The 19,423-nt window shown below is 45.2% G+C and overlaps 1 protein-coding gene and 1 non-coding gene across 3 annotated transcripts in view; one reads left to right on the top strand and one right to left on the bottom strand.

Annotated features, from left to right (window-relative positions):
* The window catches only part of cnksr3 (cnksr family member 3), a 102,172-nt gene extending 83,504 nt beyond the window's left edge, over positions 1 to 18,668 (bottom strand). The window contains exon 1 of one of the 2 annotated variants that reach the window (XM_078404712.1): positions 18,509 to 18,668. The gene's annotated coding sequence lies outside the window, so the exon portion shown is untranslated. The remainder of the gene's footprint in view (positions 1 to 18,508) is intronic. The other variant, XM_078404711.1, reaches the window with a different exon arrangement.
* trnai-aau (transfer RNA isoleucine (anticodon AAU)) lies at positions 9,528 to 9,601 on the top strand. The gene has a single exon. It is a non-coding gene; the product is annotated as a tRNA-Ile (tRNA).
* Positions 18,669 to 19,423: the final 755 nt, after the last annotated feature.

The raw sequence follows: 19,423 nt of genomic DNA on the forward strand, positions 1-19,423 counted from the left end.
GACTCACCACTCTCTGTGTGAAGAAATGTTTTCTCATCTCTGGATTTACTTCCAGTTTACTAATAGCTGTATTTTAAAACTGCAATTTTATTACTGCCACAATCTGCTGAGGGTAAGCCAGCTCTGAATCCAAACAACCAAGTCTCAATGGATTCCTTGCATCTTTATCTTCTGGATAGCTCACCATGATGGACTTCATCAAATGCCTTACCAAAGTCCATATCAACAATGTCTACTGCAACACCATCAATCACCTTCCTCACCTCTTCAAAATATTTGATTGAGTTGAGTCCGTAAAGTGTGACCTGCCGTGGACAAAGCCATGCTGACAGCCCCAAATTAGCCCATTCTCTTCAAAATGCAATTATCCCATCTTGAAGAATCCTCTCCAATAGCTTATTTGTCACTGATGTTACGGATGAAACGGAGTTTCTTCCCACAGGCCATCAGGACTGTTAACTTTTATAACTCCAGGGACTAAATTTTGTCTTCTCTGTATTAACTTTAATTTATATGCAGCAACTGTAATTCTTTTTTTTGCACAATCCGCAGGCATTGCCACTTTCATTTCACTGCACATCGTGTATGTGTATGTGACAAATAAACTTGACTTGACTTGATGTTGGGCCTACCAGCCTATAATTTGCTGGATTATCTCTACCAACTTTCTTGAACAAAGGAACAATATTGGCTACTTTCCAGTCTTCCGGGATCTCGACTGTGACTACAGAAGATACAAAAGGTCTTCAGCAAGGACCCTGGAATCTCCTCTCTCAATGAGATTGATCCGAATAGGCCCTGGGGATTATCCATCTTAAAGCTTGTCAACAGCCCCAACACTGCTTTCTCTGTAACTACTCCTGCATATTATTCCCCACACCGATCTCGCTGTCCTCCATATCCTACACCTTGGTAAACACTGATGTAATCATTTAATACATCGCTTACATCCTCTGACTCTGTGCATAAACACCCTCCTTTATTTTTGAGACCTCTCACCTTTCATAGACAGTGACACTACCACTCCTGTGTCTCCAAAGTCCCTGATCCCCAGTAGCCATGCCCACTGCTTTGCTGAAACTGTGAACCGGATACAACTATACAAAAAGTCCTTCCACTGCATAACATTTCGCTGGCATTACTCATCTCCACTCATTCAAAAAAATTTAACTCAATTGACTCAAGGCCTGATTGCTTGCAGATATGTGGATCCAATGTAACCTTACCACTAACTAATTATTTTTTTAAACTAACACAACCCTGACATTACAACCCTGACATTAACAGCCCTTTCATTTAGCGCCCATTTAGTAACAAGATGAATTTATTACACAGATGCTTTACATTTGAAACATTTTTTTAAATGCTGTTATATGGTCACCTCCTAACTCTATACTTGTGCCAACTGTGACATTAAGTCAACACGACACGAGTGTCCTTGCAAACCAGTCACTGAAAGTAAACATGCAGGTACAGCAGGCAGTGAAGAAAGCTAATGGCATGGTGGCCTTCATAACAAGAGGAGTTGAGTATAGGAGCAAAGAGGTCCGACTGCAGTTGTACAGGGCCCTAGTGAGACCACATCTGGAGTACTGTGTGCAGCTTTGGTCTCCTAATTTAAGGAAGGACATCCTGGCTATTGAGGCAGTGCAGCGTAGGTTCACGAGGTTAATCCCCGGGATGGCGGGACTGTCATATGAGGAAAGATTGGGCTTGTATTCACTGGAATTTAGAAGGATGAGAGGGGACCTTATAGAGACGTATAAAATTATAAAAGGACATGACAAGCTAGAAGCAGGAAAAATGTTCCCAATGTTGTGGGAGTCCAGAACCAGGGGCCACAGTCTAAGGATAAAGGGGGGGGGGCATTTAAAACTGAGGTGGGAAAAAACTTTTTTGCTCCGAGATTTGTGGAATTCTCTGCCACAGAGGGCAGTGGAGGCCGATTCACTGGATGAATTTAAAAGAGAGTTAGATAGAGCTCTCGGGGCTAGCGGAATCAAGGTATATAGGGAGAAGGGAGGCATGGGTTACTGATTGTGGATGTTCAGCCATGATCACAATGAATGGCAGTGGTGTTGGCTCAAAGGGCCAAATGGCCTCCTCCTGCACCTATTTTCTATATTTCTTACAAGCTCCTTCACTTGAAACTGGGGCCATTTATGCAGAGATCCATTCCCCCTCTCCGCCTGATATGAAAGGCGCTCAAACTCTCTCAAGAGTTTTAAAGCACTGATCTACAAGATGTCAACTTCTTTACATCGGCGAAACCAAACGCAGGCTTGGCGATCATTTTGCTCAACACCTTCGCTCAGTCCGCCTTAACCAACCTGATCTCCCAGTGGCTGAGCACTTCAACTCCCCCTCCCACTCCCAGTCTGACCTTTCTGTCATGGGCCTCATCCAGTGCCAGTGAGGCCCACCGGAAATTGGAGGAACAGCACCTCATATTTCGCCTGGGCAGCTTGCAGCCCAGCGGTATGAACATTGTCTTCTCCAACTTTAGATAGTTCCTCTGTCCCTCTCTTCCCCTCCCACTTCCCAGTTCTCCCTCTATCTTCCTGTCTCCACCTATATCCTTCCTTTGTCCCGCCCCCCCCGACATCAGTCTGAGGAAGGGTCTCGACCAAAACGTCGCCCATTCCTTCTCTCCTGAGATGCTGCCTGACCTGCTGAGTTACTCCAGCATTTTGTGAAATAAATACCTTCGATTTGCACCAGCATCTGCAGTTATTTTCTTACACTGCAAGATTGCACCAGGTCAGTCATTGTACCACAGAAAGCTCAACAATGAAAATTCAGTTTGCCTTTTGCATCTTCTGCTTCTGCTCAGACTGATTGTTGCCATAGACACTCCTGCCATACGCCTTAACACTGCTTTCTCCCACACTTGGCTCCATCGGTGGTCTGCACGCTGCCACCTTCCAGTTTAATTTCACAAGGCGGCTCATTTGTTCCAATAAAGTGTCAGTGCCAAGCAAAAAATTTTTTTTTTAATCTCTAAACAGCCCAGCTTTGAAAAATCAAAGAGGCAAGACTTGCGTTTGAAAAACAGCGAAGGCAAACACACATCACAAATATATTGGATCTGAGAAGTTGAGAATATTAATATGCACGTGGAATTACAATATTTAAATAGCGCCATTTCTATCAGGTGGAAGCTTGTGGTTGAAAATCTCATATGAAAATTGTGGTCTTGGCATTGATTCATAAATAGTCATGATATTCACAAGCCAATGCAAGAGAGAAAAAATGAGAGTACAGATATTGCCTTTTGTTTTGAAGCTTTTGCACAAAATAAGCAGCTGGGCTGGGTGGATGCAAGGAGGTTGTCTGAATGAGGAGTCCAGAATCTGGGATCAAAGTCTTACAATAATGGGTAGGTGAATGGGGATCAATTAAGAAATTTCTTCAAACTGGTAAATCTTTGGAATTCTTCCCGAGAAATGTGGAGGCGGAGAAACCAACTTTACTCGAAGATAAGACGCAAAATACTGGAGTAACTCAGCGGGTCAGACAGCATCTCTGGAGAAAAGGAACAGGTGCCGTTTCGGGTCGAGACCCGTTTTTAGACTCAACTTCACTCAATGTTTTTCTGCATATTTAAAGAATTAAGGGTAGACAATAGGTGCAGGAGGAGGCCATTCGGCCCTTCAAGCCAGCACCGCCATTCAATGTGATCATGGCTGATCACTCTCAATCAGTACCCTGTTCCTGCCTTTCCCCCATACCCCCTGACTCCGCTTTCTTTAAGAGCTCTATCTAGCTCTCTCTTGAATACATTCAGAGAATTGGCCTCCACTGCCTTCTGAGGCAGAGAATTCCACAGATTCACAACTCTCTGACTGAAAAAGTTTTTCCTCATCTCCGTTCTAAATGGCCTACCCCTTATTCTTAAACTGTGGCCCCTTGTTCCGGACTCCCCCAACATTGGGAACATGTTTCCTGCCTCTAACGTGTCCAATCCCTTAATAATCTTATACGTTTCGATAAGATCTCCTCTCAATTCCAGTGTATACAAGCCTAGTCGCTCCAGTCTTTCAACATATGATAGTCCCGCCATTCCGGGAATTAACCTAGTAAACCTACGCTGCACGCCCTCAATAGCAAGTATGGGGAAAACATAGGAAAAGAACACTGTGGAAAGATCAGCCATGATCATTTTGTTCATTGTGATAATGTACTTTAAGATGGTGGTTATGATGCAAAGTAACTCCTGCCTCAGTACTAATCTGGACTCACTTCAATTCACCTCCCACCACAATTGATCAACAGAGGATGTGACCTCTTTGGCCTTCCACTGGACTGCTTGAATAATAGGAAAACATCAGGCTGCCGTTCATTGATTACAGTCTGATGTAATGCATGGCATCCCTGTGTGGTACCTCAGCTGCACGGAGGCAGAAAGGAAAGCTCTACAGCGGGTAGTCCATAGAGCTCAGAGGGCCATCGGAACACAGCTACCAGACTTAGAGGGCATCTACAACACACGATGCCTCAGAAAAGCCACCAGCATCCACAAAGACTCTTCACACCCCTTCAACAGTCTGTTCGAACTCCTTCCATCGGGCAGACGATACAAGGCCTTCTACGCCCGCACCTCCAGACTCAGGAACAGCTTCATCCCCAGGGCCATAGCTGCTATGAACCGGTCCTGCTGAGCCGGATGGCCACAATGCATAGATCAACTTGCACTTTACCCTGTCCAAAACTGTTACAACTGTTTCATTTCGTTGGGTTGCTGCTGTCTAAATTACTTAAATTATTGCATCGTATGGGAGGCGCATTCCCAATCTCGTTGTACCCCTGGGTACAATGACAATAAAGATAGATTGTATTGTATTGTATTGTATTGTATGTTCAACGCCTTCATACCTGCCAAACTCAGGGAAACTCAGGGAACTGTGTCTCTACACCTCCTTGTGAATCCTTGACTTCACCCATCGATTGTCCTCAATCAGCATGGATTGGCAACATGACCTCCTCCTTGAAGATCACCAGTGCAGGGGAACATTCATGCCGCATGCCCAGTAGTCCCCCGCTCCACCCTCTATACTCGTGACTATGCCAGACACAGCTCCGATGCCATCTTTAAATCTGTCGACAATGCCACACTGATTGGATTCATTATGGGATAACAACAGATCAGAGCACACGAGGGAAATCAATAATCTGGTGAGTGGTGCCAGATCAACAATCTGGCTTTCAATGTTAGGGAGCCAAGGAGTTGATCGTTGACTTCAAACGGGAAGGAAAAGCAGAAGCACCAATCACCCATCTTGGGCGGGCAGGGTGGTACAGCGGGAGAGTTGCTGCCTTTCAACTCCTCCTCCCACTCCCAGTCTGACCTTTCTGTCATGGGCCTCCTCCAGTGCCATAGTGAGGCCCACCGGAAATTGGAGGAACAGCACCTCATATTTCGCCTGGGCAGCTTGCAGCCCAGCGGTATGAACATTGACTTCTCCAACTTTAGGTAGTTCCTCTGTCCCTCTCTTCCCCTCCCCTTCCCGGTTCTCCCTCTATCTTCCTGTCTCCACCTATATCCTTCCTTTGTCCCGCTCCCCTGACATCAGTCTGAAGAAGGGTCTCGACCCGAAACGTCACTCATTCCTTCTCTCCCGAGATGCTGCCTGACCTGCTGAGTTACTCCAGCATTTTGTGAATAAATACCTTCGATTTGTACCAGCATCTGCAGTTATTTTCTTACACTTCAAGTTAAAGAATATCATCTTCACTCAACACATGACTCTTGAACCACCTGGCAGTAACCATTACTATAGCTCAGCACCGAACCCTTTATGTACTCTGCTGTACTAAAATAGAGTAATGTTTAGTTTAGTTACGAGATACAGCGCGGAACCAGGCCCAACGAGTCTGCGGCGCCCAGCGATCCCCGCACATCAACACTATCCTACACACACTAGGGACAATTTTACACATACACCAAGCCAATTAACCTGCACGTCTTTGCAGTGTGGGAGGAAATTGAAGATCTCGGAGAAAACCCACGTGGTCACGGGGAGAACGTACAAACTCCGTACAGACGGCACCCGTAGTCGGGATTGAACCCGGGTCTCTGGCGCTGCAAGTGCTGTAAGTCAAGTCAAGTCAATTTTATTTGTATAGCACATTTAAAAACAACCCACGTTGACCAAAGTGCTGTACATCTGATTAGGTACTAAGGAAAAAAATGAAACATACAGTGGCACGCAAACAGTTCACAGCGCCTCCTCAATGAGCCTCAAACGCTAGGGAGTAGAAATAGGTTTTGAGCAACTCTACCGCTGCGCCCTGTTGTAGCGTCCTAGTTTCCTGAGAATTACTGATGATTGATCATATGTTTATTATTCTTATCGCTGCATCTAATGTGGGCTGTGAAGCTGCAAAAAGAATTTCATTGTTCCAGCTTATAATCCAGCGCGTATGAATGGCAGGGCTGAGTCAAGGGGGATAAGGTGGTTTACGTTTGTCCCTAATACTCTTTCATTCTCGTCGTGTTAATGATTTGTGCAAAAGTACAGAACACATAGACATCCGCTTGCTGCAGTTTTTAGCAACTTCACCATGAGCCAACCTCTGTCCAAAGAATTGGCTGGAAAGAATGCTAATCTCCAGGCACTCTTAGAATCATGTGAGTTTATACTGGCAGAACAGAGGGGGGGGGGGGGGGGGGGAAGAGAGGAAAATAAAGAATCTGCTTGCCAGATTCAGTAACAGGAATACCAGGGACAGAATCCAAACAGACAGCGATGCTTTTTTTAATAACTTGAAGGAGCCAGAGCTATATTTAGCATGGCTGGTTTTTGTTTTAGTTCAAAGTATGTATTAAAGAAGTGCTCTGCTTCTATGTTCCCAACTGGAATTCCACAACAGGGAAACATAAATACCAAAAGCATTACAGCCAGAATAGTCTGCTCAACGCATCAGCAACACTGGTTACATAGACAGCAAAATATTTTCCCACAGGATGCGTTTTATAGCCAGTCTCTCTGTCAAGTACACAATTATACATCTACTTTGTGGATCCTACCATCTAAAGTAGCAGCGACTTTGAAAGGAGCTCTCAATCTTTTAACTCCAAAGTAGAAATTAATAAGTGGAATTAATGCTTGGAAATTACATCCATAAAACTACTTTCAGTACTTTCCAGTTAACCCTTTAATAAAATCAGCCAAAACATTATGATGACGAGCCAAAACATTATGACCATCTGCCTAATATGCTGTTCCTCTGTCCCTCTCTTCCCCCCCTCCTTCCCAGATCTCCCTCTATCTTCCTGTCTCCACCTATATCCTTCCTTTGTCCCACCCTCCTGACATCAGTCTGAAGAAGTGTCTCGACCCGAAACGTCGCCCATTCCTTCTCTCCTGAGATGCTGCCTGAGCTGCTGAGTTACTCCAGCATTTTGTGAATAAATACCTTCGCCTAATATGTTGTTGGTCCTCCGTGTGCAGCCCCATACGCAGCAGGGTGCGATGCACTGTGTATTGTGACACATTCCTCCCGTGACCACCATTAAACTTTTCTGTGACTTGTGCCACAGTCGACCTTCTGTCGGTTCGGACCAGACGGGATAGCCTTCGTTGCCCTCGCGCATTGATGAGCCTTGGGCGCCCAACACCCTGTGGTTTGTGGTTTGTCCCTCCTCGGACCACTGTCGGTCGGTACTCACCACTGCTGACCGGGAGCACCCCACAAGCCTTGCCGTTTCAGAGATGCTCTGACCCAGTCGTCTGGCCAGAACAATTTGGCCCTTGTCAAAGTCGCTCAGGTCTTTACTCCTGCCCACTTCTCCTGCATCCAACACATCAACTTCAAGAACTGACTGTTCACTTGCTGCCTAATATATCCCACCCATTGTAACAAGATAATCAATGTTATTCACCTCGCCTGTCAGTGGTCATAATGTTTTGGCTAATTGGTGTATTTTAATAACAACTAGACCAAGTGGGTCGAAACCTCTCCTGCATTGGTGCAGCACCCCCTCCTCCCCTTCACCCTTCCCCACCCCTCGACCCCCTCCGCTCCCCCCAACCCCCCCTCCCCATCCCCTTCACCCCTCCCCCTCCGTTCCCTCTCTCCCTCCCCCCAAGCCCCCCATCAACCCCTCCCCATCCCCTTCACCCCTCCCCCTCCGTTCCCTCTCTCCCTCCCCCCAAGCCCCCCATCAACCCCTCCCATCCCCTTCACCCCTCCCCCTCCGTTCCCTCTCTCTCTCCCCCCCCCCATCCCCTTTTTGGGTGTATCTTTGGTCCACAGAATGTGACTTGCTTCCAATTCACAAGGACACTTAAGTAAATAAAGATACAATCATAGATTGTTGTTTTACAGTTTATACCATCCCTTCAAAAAAGGAAAACAAAAAAATTTAACAAATTCCACTGGGAAACCTAACAAAGATATGAAACGAAAATAAACACTCCCACTCCTATTCCCAGACTTCCAGTACAAATGACAGGATACAGCATTGATGTGTAGGAGGGATGCTGGTTTAAACCAAAGATAGACACAAAATGCTCAAGTAACTCAGCGGGACAGGCAGCATCTCTGGAGAGAAGGAATGGGTGACGTTTCGGCTCGAGACCCTTCTTCAGAGTATGAAGCAGGGTCTCGACCGGAACCGTCATCCATTCCTTTTCTCCAGAGATGCTGCCTGTCCCGCTGAGATACTCCAGCTTTTTGTGTCTATCTACAGTATTGATGTTATCACAAAATGCTGGAGAACTCAGCGGGTCAGGCAGCATCTAGAAGAGAGGGAATGGGTGACGTTTCGGGTCGAGTCCCTTCCTCAGACTGATGTCAGGGGGGCGGGACATGTCATGGGCTTCCTCCAGTGCCATAGTGAGGCCCACCGGAAATTGGAGGAACAGTGTCTCATATTTCGCTTGGGTAGCTTGCAGCCCAACGGTATGAACATTGACTTCTCCAACTTTAGATAGTTCCTCTGTCTCTCTCTTCCCCCCCCCCCCTCCCAGTTCTCCCACTGTCTTCCTGTCTCCACCTATATCCTTTCTTTGTCCAGCCCCCTGACATCAGTCTGAGGAAGGGTCTCCCCCCGAAACGTCACCCATTCCTTCTCTCCGTGATGCTGCCTGACCCGCTGAGTTACTCCAGCATTTTGTGATACCTTCGATTTGTACCAGCATCTGCAGTTATTTTCCTACGCTACAGTATTGATGTAATGTCCAACAATGTTCTGTCAAAACTAAAGACTATAAGGCATGAATGAATTGTCAAACTAGGCAAATGGTTTCTCTTGCATCATAATTTGGTCCCAACCTATCAAAAGTACCCATGAGGCAAACTAAAGATCCTGAAAGATTATTCCAATCCCAAGTATTTCTGTGCCAATCACTTACTTTTAATTCAACCACCTTCAAAACATATATTTTTTTAAATTGGAGTTCCAAATGATTCTCAAGCTAGTACAACATATAGTTTAAACTAATGCTCTTGGCTTCTCAGAAAATAGAAAAAACAATAATTAAAATCATATTTCAATGTCAGTATTGCCACACAAATACATTGGCTGGTTAGCTCAATTGGTTAGAGCGTGGTGCTAATAATGCCAACGTCGTGGGTTTGATCCCCGTACGGGCCAACTTTATGGGCGGCTCGGTGGCGCAGCGGTAGAGTTGCTGCCTTACAGTGAAAGCAGCGCCGGAGACCCGGGTTCGATCCTGACTACGGGTACTGCCTGTACGGAGTTTGTACGTTCTCCCCGTGACCTGCGTGGGTTTTCTCCGAGATCTTCGGTTTCCTCCCACACTCCAAAGATGTGCAGGTATGTAGGTTATTTGGCTTGGTAAATGTAAAAATTATAGGATAGTGTCACATTTTTTTTTTAGATTTAGATATACAGCATGGAAACAGGCCCTTCGGCCCACCGGGTCCGCGCCGCCCAGCGATCCCCGGACATTAACACTATCCTACACACACGAGGGACAATTTTTACATTGTACCCAGCCAATTAACCTACATACCTGTACGTCTTTGGAGTGTGGGAGGAAACCGAAGATCTCAGAGAAAACCCACGCAGGTCACGGGGAGAACGTACAAACTCCGTACAGGCAGTACCCGTAGTCAGGATCGAACCCAGGTCTCCGGCGCTGCTTTCGCTGTAAGGTGCTGGGATTGCTGGTCGGCGCAGACCCGGTGGGCCGAAAAGGGCCTGTTTCCGCGCTGTATCTCAAAACAGAAACTAATACATAAATTTGGGCTTGAGCCTGTGACAATTTTTTTTATCCACCAACCTTGAAGGTATCTTCGACAGCAGAACAGGTTCTCACCACACCTTGCTCTGTCCTGTTAAATATGCAAGAGCTTCCCTCATTCAAAAGCCAGCAACAGCACTGCGTCCTCCAAAATAATTGTTGGCGTGATTATCAGGAGATTATCAGCCACAGGACATCCCTCTTCCCTGTGGCTATGAAACCGTACAGCTCCCCCCCCCCCTCCCCCTCCCCTCCCCTCCCCTCCCCTCCCACCCCAAGCTTTGCACATCCCCAATGCTTTCCACTAGTCACTTTAATTTCATGTTTCATGTATCTTGTGTTTTTATGTTGGCAGATCAATTTCCCTCCTGGAATGAATAAAGTTCTGTCGTATTGCATCGTAATTCAATAGGAATCCATCCACTGCGGATACATTCTAGTCTAATTAAACAGCTTTAATTTACTGGCACGCAGTTCATCTTTTCCCATGCAATTTCTTGCAAGCAGTGAGCAGTCAGTCATGTGATAACGTTTAAGGCCAAGCCACATTTTACTGTCCAGTTAGACTTTGTTCAAGCCACAGGCCTCCCGGAGTAATGATCTCCACATGACATGCCTCGGCTTTTAACTTGTTGCACAGCATCAACTCCAAGGTCAGTTCCAAAAGGGGTGTTTTACTGTTGAGCATTATCCTCTCAGGTGTATCCACACATAATTACACACAAATGTTTTTTTAAAAAGAAGATTACAATCATATCTCGAATTCACCGAGCGTGAAGGGTGGGGGGGGGAAGGGGTGGAAAGAAAGAGGTCAAAGTAAAATATTTACAATCAGGGTGGCGCAGCGGTAGAGTTGCTGCCTTACAGCGAACGCAGCGCCGGAGACCCGGGTTCGATCCCGATTGCGGGCGCTGTCAGTACGGTGTTTGTATGTTCACCCCGTGACCTGCGTGGGTTTTCTCCGAGAACTTCGGTTTCCTCCCACACCCCAAGGACGTACAGGTTTGTAGGTTAATTGGCTTGGTATAAATGTAAAAATTGTCCCTGAAGGGTCTCGACCCGAAACGTCACCCATTCCTTCTCTCCCGTGATGCTGCCTGACCCGCTGAGTGACTCCAGCATTTTGTGTCTACCTTCGATTTAAATCAGCATCTGCAGTTTTCTTTCCTAAGAATTGTCCGAAGTGGGTGTAGGATAGTGTTAACGTGCGGGGATCGCTGGTCGGCGCAGACCTGGTGGGGCGAAAAGGGCCTGTTTCCGCGCTGTATCTCTAAACTAAAATCCCCAAGTGGGCTTAGATTTAGATTTAGAGATACAGCACAGAAACAGGCCCTTCGGTCCACCGGGTCCGCGCCGCCCAGCGATCCCCGCGCACTTACACTATCCTACACCCACTAGGGACAATTTTTACATTTGCCCAGCCAATTAACCTACAAACCTGTACGTCTTTGGTGTGTGGGAGGAAACCGAAGATCTCGGAGAAAACCCACGCAGGTCACGGGAAGAACGTACAAACTCCGTACAGATGGCGCCCGTAGTCAGGATCGAACCCGAGTCTCCGGCGCTGCATTCGCTGTAAGGCAGCAACTCTACCGCTGCACTATACACTAAAGGAGCCATTTGTAATCACATTGAGCCTTTCAATGCCTCAGAATGTTCCATGGCATAACGAACCTCTGGGGAGGATTGCAAATATCACTTAACAACTTGTCCAATGACATAGAAGGCTCGTTGAGTACAGCCGCAAGATGGCAGAGTTCTTTGGCAGTGAAAGTGTTTTTTTTAAACATGATTTACTTCATGCGCATAACGTAATTTAGGAGAAATCTTATAATTTCTTAACACTTGGTAAAAGGATATGGTAAAATGCCCAAAAGAAACAGTTCCGCTCCTTCATAATTTCAAATCATATAAACATTCTGCACACTGGAAATTCTCCAAATATTCGTGGCACAGCGGTAGAGCTGCTGCCTTACAGCGCTTGCTAGCGCCAGGAACCCGGGTTCAATCCTGACTACGGGTGCCGTCTATACGTTCCCCTCGTGACTGCGTGGGTTTTCTCCGAGATCTTTAGCTTCCTCACAGACTACAAAGACGTACAGGTTTGTCAGTTAATTGGCTTGGGTTTGTATACTTGGTACAAGTGTAAATTGTCCCTAGTGTGTGTGTGGGACAGTGTTAATGTGCGGGGATCGTTGGTCGGCACGGACTCGGTGGGCCGAAGGGCCTGTTTCGGCGCTGTATCTCTAAACTGAACTAAATTACAACTGATGGGCTGAAATAAATTACAATGACAACAAGCAAACTGATGATCCAAAGTCCATTTGATGGTTGAGTGAATTACTGCAGAGTGAAAACATTGGAGCCTTCAGAGCAAAGAGTGCAATGGATTCCCGGTCCATAAGACTTTGCCTTCCATCACAGTGAGGGTATGCCTAGAGCAATCACTGTGATGGCTGTTTTGTGTAAAAAATTATATCTGTGTGTCTTGTGCTTTTTAATGTCTACTGCCGGACCCTGACGTGAGAGGACGCTGGCGTTGTGTATTCGCCGCTTTTCCGTCAGGATAGTTTGTCTGTTTGTTTCTATGTTAATTGTTTTTGTAAAGCGCTTTGAGCATGTGATAAGGCGCTATATAAAATAAATGGATTATTATTATTATTATTATAACACTTGTTCTTGCCCTGGTCTGGCCAGCAGCTAATAATGCATTAGACGATACAGAATAGGTGCTGGCTGAAAGAAAAAAAGCTTGTTACCCCTTTTGGAATATCATCGACTTTCCCTGTTGTGTGTTTGCTTTTAGTGGTTAAGTCGAGACCAGGCTTGTCTAGGTACCAAGACATTCCAAAGTTAAATTGTCTGCAAACATTCACAGCCCGATTTGTATACACCGAATAGCCCACTTGACGAACTTAACATCTTTGGAGATGGAGAGTGGTGGCAGGGGAGAGGTTAAGGAGAACGAACGAACATTTAAATTATGAAGTCTTAAGGTCGTGAAATTTCAAGTAAACCTGGCAAAATCTAGTTATATATTTTCAGAACTACTTAAAATTAAATACCAAAGGATTAAAGAGGTCAACCACAACTTATGCATCTAAAGTACAAACTTACCAAAAAAAAGCACTAACATATTCAATTGTTAGTATACCATTAGCAATCTACTCTTGCCAATTAAAAACGCAAAACAATAAAATTTAGATTAGGCAACCATTTGAATCAAATAACCTTGAATTTGCTGTCTAATGTTGCTACTATTGCAGCTTGTATAATTAGAAGATAGGTTCTAAAATGCAAAGTTGCACTAAATATTCTGAAGATACACTAAATATTCAGTTTGAAGAAGGGTCTCGACCCAAAACATCACACATTCCTTCCCTCCAGAGATGCTGCCTGACCTGCTGAGTTACTCCAGCATTTTGTGATACACTAAATATTCTGTGTAAGAAAATAACTGCAGATGCTGGTACAAATCGAAGGTATTTATTCACAAAATGCTGGAGTAACTCAGCAGGTCAGGCAGCATCTCAGGAGAGAAGGAATGGGTGACGTTTCGGGTCAAGACCCTTCTTCAGACCCTTCTCGAAACGTCACCCATTCCTTCTCTCCTGAGATGCTGCCTGACCTGCTGAGTTACTCCAGCATTTTGTGACTAAATATTCTGATCGCTTGTACACTAGTAAGTAATTCTTTGGTCTGCAGAACATGCAAAGCTGGCCAAGACCAATTCAATTTCCAAGTTAATGCAGCTAATCATCATGCACATGATTGAATTTCAATTATTGACAACATTTTGAATTATGTTCCAATTAAAATGCAGTTACACTTCCCATTAATGAAAACAAGTAGCCTTTCAATTTCGTCCTTTTTGTACACGGAAAACAGTGCAGTCTAGTCAACTGGTTATCACCCTATGAAAAGAAAATAACGTGAGAAAGAATTGCTTATCTGCAGGAGAAACCACTTATTGGGACTCAAGTTTTTTTTCTGCCTTAGGAAGGCTAATCATTGCGGATGGTTGTCTGCCAACATCAGTATCCTTTAGATAAGACACAAAAAGCTGGAGTAACTCTGTGGGAAAGGCAGCTTCTCTGGAGAGAAGGAATGGGTGATGTTTCGTGTTGAGACCTTCCTTCAGACTGGTTAGGGACAAGGGAAATGAGAAATATAGACGATGGTGTAGAGAGATAATGAAGAGATCAAGTGAGAAAGATATTCAAAATAGGAACGGTGATAAAGGAAACAGGCCATTGTTAGCTGTTTGTTATGTGAGAAGGAGAAGCTAGCAGGACTTGGGTGGGGGAGGGATAGAGAGAGAGGGACTGCCGGAAGTTAGAGAAATCAATATTCATACCACTGGGCTGTAAGCTGCCCAAGCAAAATATGAGATGCTGTTCCTCCAATTTGTGTTTAGCCTCACTCTGACAATGGAGGAGACCAAGGACAGAAAGGTCTGTGTGGGAATGGGAAGGAGAATTAAAGTGGGCCTGGATTTCTACAAATTTTCCATGTTCAGGATATATTTTGTTAACTACCATTCTAAAAGGAAAATAAAAATAAATGTATCCAAGGGTTTCGAAAACACTACTGTTGGAGACCTCTATCTCTTCTGGATAACCCCTACTGTTTTGTTAGAGTAAGAAAATAACTGCAGATGCTGGTACAAATCGAAGGTATTTATTCACAAAATGCTGGAGTAACTCAGCGGGTCAGGCAGCATCTCAGGAGAGAAGGGATGGGTGATGTTTCGGGTCGAGACCCTTCTTCAGACTGATGTCAGGGGGGGCGGGACAAAGGAAGGATATAGGTGGAGACAGGAAGATAGAGGGGGAACTGTGAAGGGGGAGGGGAAGAGAGGGGAACGTCACCCATTCCTTCTCTCCTGAGATGCTGCCTGACCAGCTGAGTCACTCCAGCATTTTGTGAATAAATACCTACTGTTTTGTTGGTAATTCGAAAATAGATCATGTATTTTCACACCTAACTTGGCTTCTCTTCAAATAAAATGCATTGTACATCCTTGTCAGCATCGACTCCCGGGAGAGAGAGTCAAATACTGGAGGTTACCTTTTGGGAAAAACTTACAGCTGCACTTTCTGACCTCCATTTGCCTGTTTGGCCATCCATACAAAAATCACAGGGAGAGTTATAAACTCCACACAGGCAGCTGCTGAGGTCAGGATCGAACTTGGGTCTCGGATGCCTCTACCGTTGCCGCCCCAGCTGCTTGTCCAACAGCTCGAGCAATATTTATGCTCTACACAAGTTGCCTCCAGACCTGTTTCGTCTTCTCAGGTTGGCACATGGCGCCGTTAGCATAGCTGCTGCCTCGTAGCGCCAGAGACCCAGGTTTGATCCTGATTATTTTTTTTTTACAAATACTTTATTCCAAAAACAAAACAAACATACAAAGTGGTAATGTGATCAATAAACAATAGGTGCAGGAGGAGGCCATTCGGCCCTTCGAGCCAGCACCACCATTCAATGTGATCATGGCTGATCATTCTCAATCAGTACCCGGTTCCTGCCTTCTCCCCATACCCCCTGACTCCGCTATCCTTAAGAGCTCTATCTACCTCTCTTGAATGCATTCAGAGAATTGGCCTCCACTGCCTTCTGAGGCAGTGAATTCCACAGATTTACAACTCTGACTGAAAAAGTTTTTCCTTATCTCCTTTCTAAATGGCCTACCCGTTATTCTTAAACTATGGCCCCTGGTTCTGGACTCCCCCAACATTGGGAATAAGTTTCCTGCCTCTAACGTGTCCAACCCCTTAATAATCTTATACGTTTCGGTAAGATCTCCTCTCATCCTTCTAAATTCCAGTGTATACAAGCCTAGTCGCTCCAGTCTTTCAACATACGACAGTCCCGCCATTCCGGGAATTAACCTAGTAAACCTATGCTCAAATCAAAAGTTACCTATATCGGCAGTTTACAAAACCAACAATTATCAAATTAAAATCCCGCCAACTTTGTCAACAATGCAACCGACCTCCCGCGGAAACCAGCGTCCCCATGGACACCGCGTGTTCCCTCTCCGGGGCATGCGGGCAGGGAACGTAGGCCCGGAAGAGGGGCAGGCAGCCGACCTCTGTGCGGCCATTGGCTACCCGCTGCCTGGACCCGCGAGTAGCCATCTTGGCCAGGCCCAGGAGCTGACCGACAGGGAGAACCTTAATCCTAGATCTTGGGAGTTTACACATTCTGCCTGTGACCATGTGGGTAAACTTTTGAGCTTTGGAAATTCTTGAAGTAATGATACTTAATTTTTGATCTACAAAATAATTTCCTCAGAAATTTTATTTTTTCCCCATCCTGGTCTTCTTCTGATAAATGGTGAGCAATTGATTGCGAATAGCAATGGAATATATATAGATTCTAAATCCAAAAACTTTTCCTTTTTACCAATTTTATATCACCACCACACCAGAATACAAATTAAGCAGAGATCAGGAAAGGAAGAAATTTAGCAGATAAGTGTCTTGTACAAAATTATTGTTCACCAATTTGGGAAATGTGAACTCTACCCTTCTGCATTTTTATACAAGTGTGGAAATGTTTGTAAACGCTTACCGAACAGGACTTCAGTTCACACCCTTCAAATGTGCTACAATACTTCAATTTGGATATGAAGTGACTTCCCACTTATGTACATTTTAAGCAACCAAAATGGTTTCGATGCACCAGCTTGTCCACATTGGCACCAGCAGTGGCTATGATATAGAACAATTTCCCCCAATATGCAGCAAGATTTAGTGTCCTGCTGAACCACAGCGAGATTGAGCAGGGATTTGTTAGCACGGTACAATTCTGTAGGTACAACTCAACATCAGTATGTGTTGGAAGGAACTGCAGAAGCTGGTTTAAACCGAAGGTAGACACAAAATGCCTTCTGAAAGTAGCAAAGAGGTCCTTCGGCAGTTGTACCGGGCCCTAGTGAGACCGCACCTGGAGTACCATGTGCAGTTTTGGTCTCCAAATTTGAGGAAGGATATTCTTGCTATTGAGGGCGTGCAGCGTAGGTTAATTCCCGGAATGGCGGGACTGTCATATGTTGAAAGACTGGAGTGACTAGGCTTGTATACTCTGGAATTTAGAAGGATGAGAGGGGATCTTATCGAATCATATAAGATTATTAAGGGGTTGGACACGTTAGAGGCAGGAAACATGTTCCCAATGTTGGGGGAGCCCAGAACAAGGGGCCACAGTTTAAGAATAAGGGGTAGGCCATTTAGAACTGAGATGAGGAAAAACGTTTTCAGTCAGAGAGTTGTGAATCTGTGGACTTCTCTGCCTCACAAGGCAGTGGAAGCCAATTCTCTGAATGCATTCAAGAGAGAGCAAGATAGAGCTCTTAAGGATAGCGGAGTCAGGGGGTATGGGGAGAAGGCAGGAACGGGGTACTGATTGTGGATGATCAGCCATGATCACATTGAATGGCGGTGCTGGCTCGAAGGGCCGAATGGCCTCCTCCTGCACCTATTGTCTATTGTCTAAAATGCTGGAGTAACTCAGCGGGACAGGCAGCATCTCTGGAGAGAAGGCATGGGTGGCGTGTGGGAGCGAGACCCTTCTTCAGACTGCTGTTCCACCTACAACTTGGATACCATTCCCTGATGGCCCTGCAGAGCACGCCAGTCGTGACCACAGTAGTACTGTGGTCCATAGCACTATAGTGACAAGAGTGCACTCTTGCATCGGTGGTGGGGCAGTGCTGCAGCCTTACAGCGTCAGGTTCGATCCTGACTACGGGTGTCTGACTGTTTGTACGTTCTGCCCGTGACCTGCGTGGGCGTTTTCTCAGGGATCTACGGGTTTTCTCCCACGCTCCACAGATGTACAGGCTTGTTGGTTAACTGGCTTGGTACAAATGTAAAATGTATGTGTAGGGTAGTGTAAGTGTGCGGGGATCGCTGGTTGGTGCGGACTCGGTGGGCCGAAGGGCCCGTTGTTGCGCTGCATCTCTAAACTAAACATCTATTAAACTCTTCAGTCTGTTTAGATAACGTCACGATCACAAGTCAAGTCAAGTCAAGTTTATTTGTCACATACACATACACGATGTGCAGTGAAATGAAAGTGGCAATGCCTGCGGATTGTGCACAAAAAAAGAATTACAGTTAGAGCATATAAATAAAGTTAATAAAGTTAATATAGAGAAGACAAAATTTAGTCCCTGGAGTTATAGTAGTTTGGGGTCTTTATTGCTTAGACAGTGATCAAACCAATGTACGGCAATCATTAAAATCTTCTGGGGAAAAAAATATATATTTATTTTTTTAACTTACCAAAGAACAAAGCAGATCCACAGCCTCTAGGATTAGTTCCTGGTGACCAATACGTGCAACTCCTAATTCTTCAAGATCCTGATGGGTAATCTGGAGGAGTTGCTCACCATTTATCTTCTCTCGTTCGAAGCTATGAAGGTAGCACTGCAAGTAATCATCCAAGCCTACACAAGAAGACATACAATGAGATATTCGGTTTAATTGGGGGTTTTTCATAATTTGTGCAAAAATTACTTACCTTCAGGGAAAACATTAATAATGTTGATTGACTATCAACATTCTTTGCCACGGAAGGAAGTGAAGGCCAATTCAATGAATATTTTTAAAGCAGAGATAGGTAGATTCTTGATTAATACAGGTGTCGGGGGTTATGGGGCGAAGGCAGGAGAAGGTGAGAGAGATAGATCAGCCATGATTGAATGGTGGAATAGACTTGATGGGCCGAATGGCCTAATTCTACTCCTATCACTTACGACCTTATGAACTAACCCAATAACAACAATATTCCAAAGAATAGTTGGAGGGCCCCAGCATGAACAAACATTTACTCCTTCACGGAAACTGCCTGACCCGTTGAGTTACTCCAGCAATTTGTGTTTTGTTCGAGATTCAACCATCTGCAATTCCTTTCATCTCAACATTAGCATTGTACCATGCACCCACCACTGTGTAACAAAGAAATTGCCCCACAAGTCTCCTTTGAAGTTTGCCCCATTCACCTTACAGGGCCCTAGTGAGACCGCACCTGGAGTACTGTGTGCAGTTTTGGTCTCCAAATGTGAGGAAGGATATTCTTGCTATTGAGGGCGTGCAGCGTAGGTTTACTAGGTTAATTCCCGGAATGGCAGGACTGTCGTATGTTGAAAGACTGGAGCGACTAGGCTTGTATACTCTGGAATTTAGAAGGATGAGAGG

This window comes from Rhinoraja longicauda, chromosome 9 (genome assembly GCF_053455715.1).
Source record: "Rhinoraja longicauda isolate Sanriku21f chromosome 9, sRhiLon1.1, whole genome shotgun sequence".
NCBI lineage: Eukaryota > Metazoa > Chordata > Chondrichthyes > Rajiformes > Arhynchobatidae > Rhinoraja > Rhinoraja longicauda.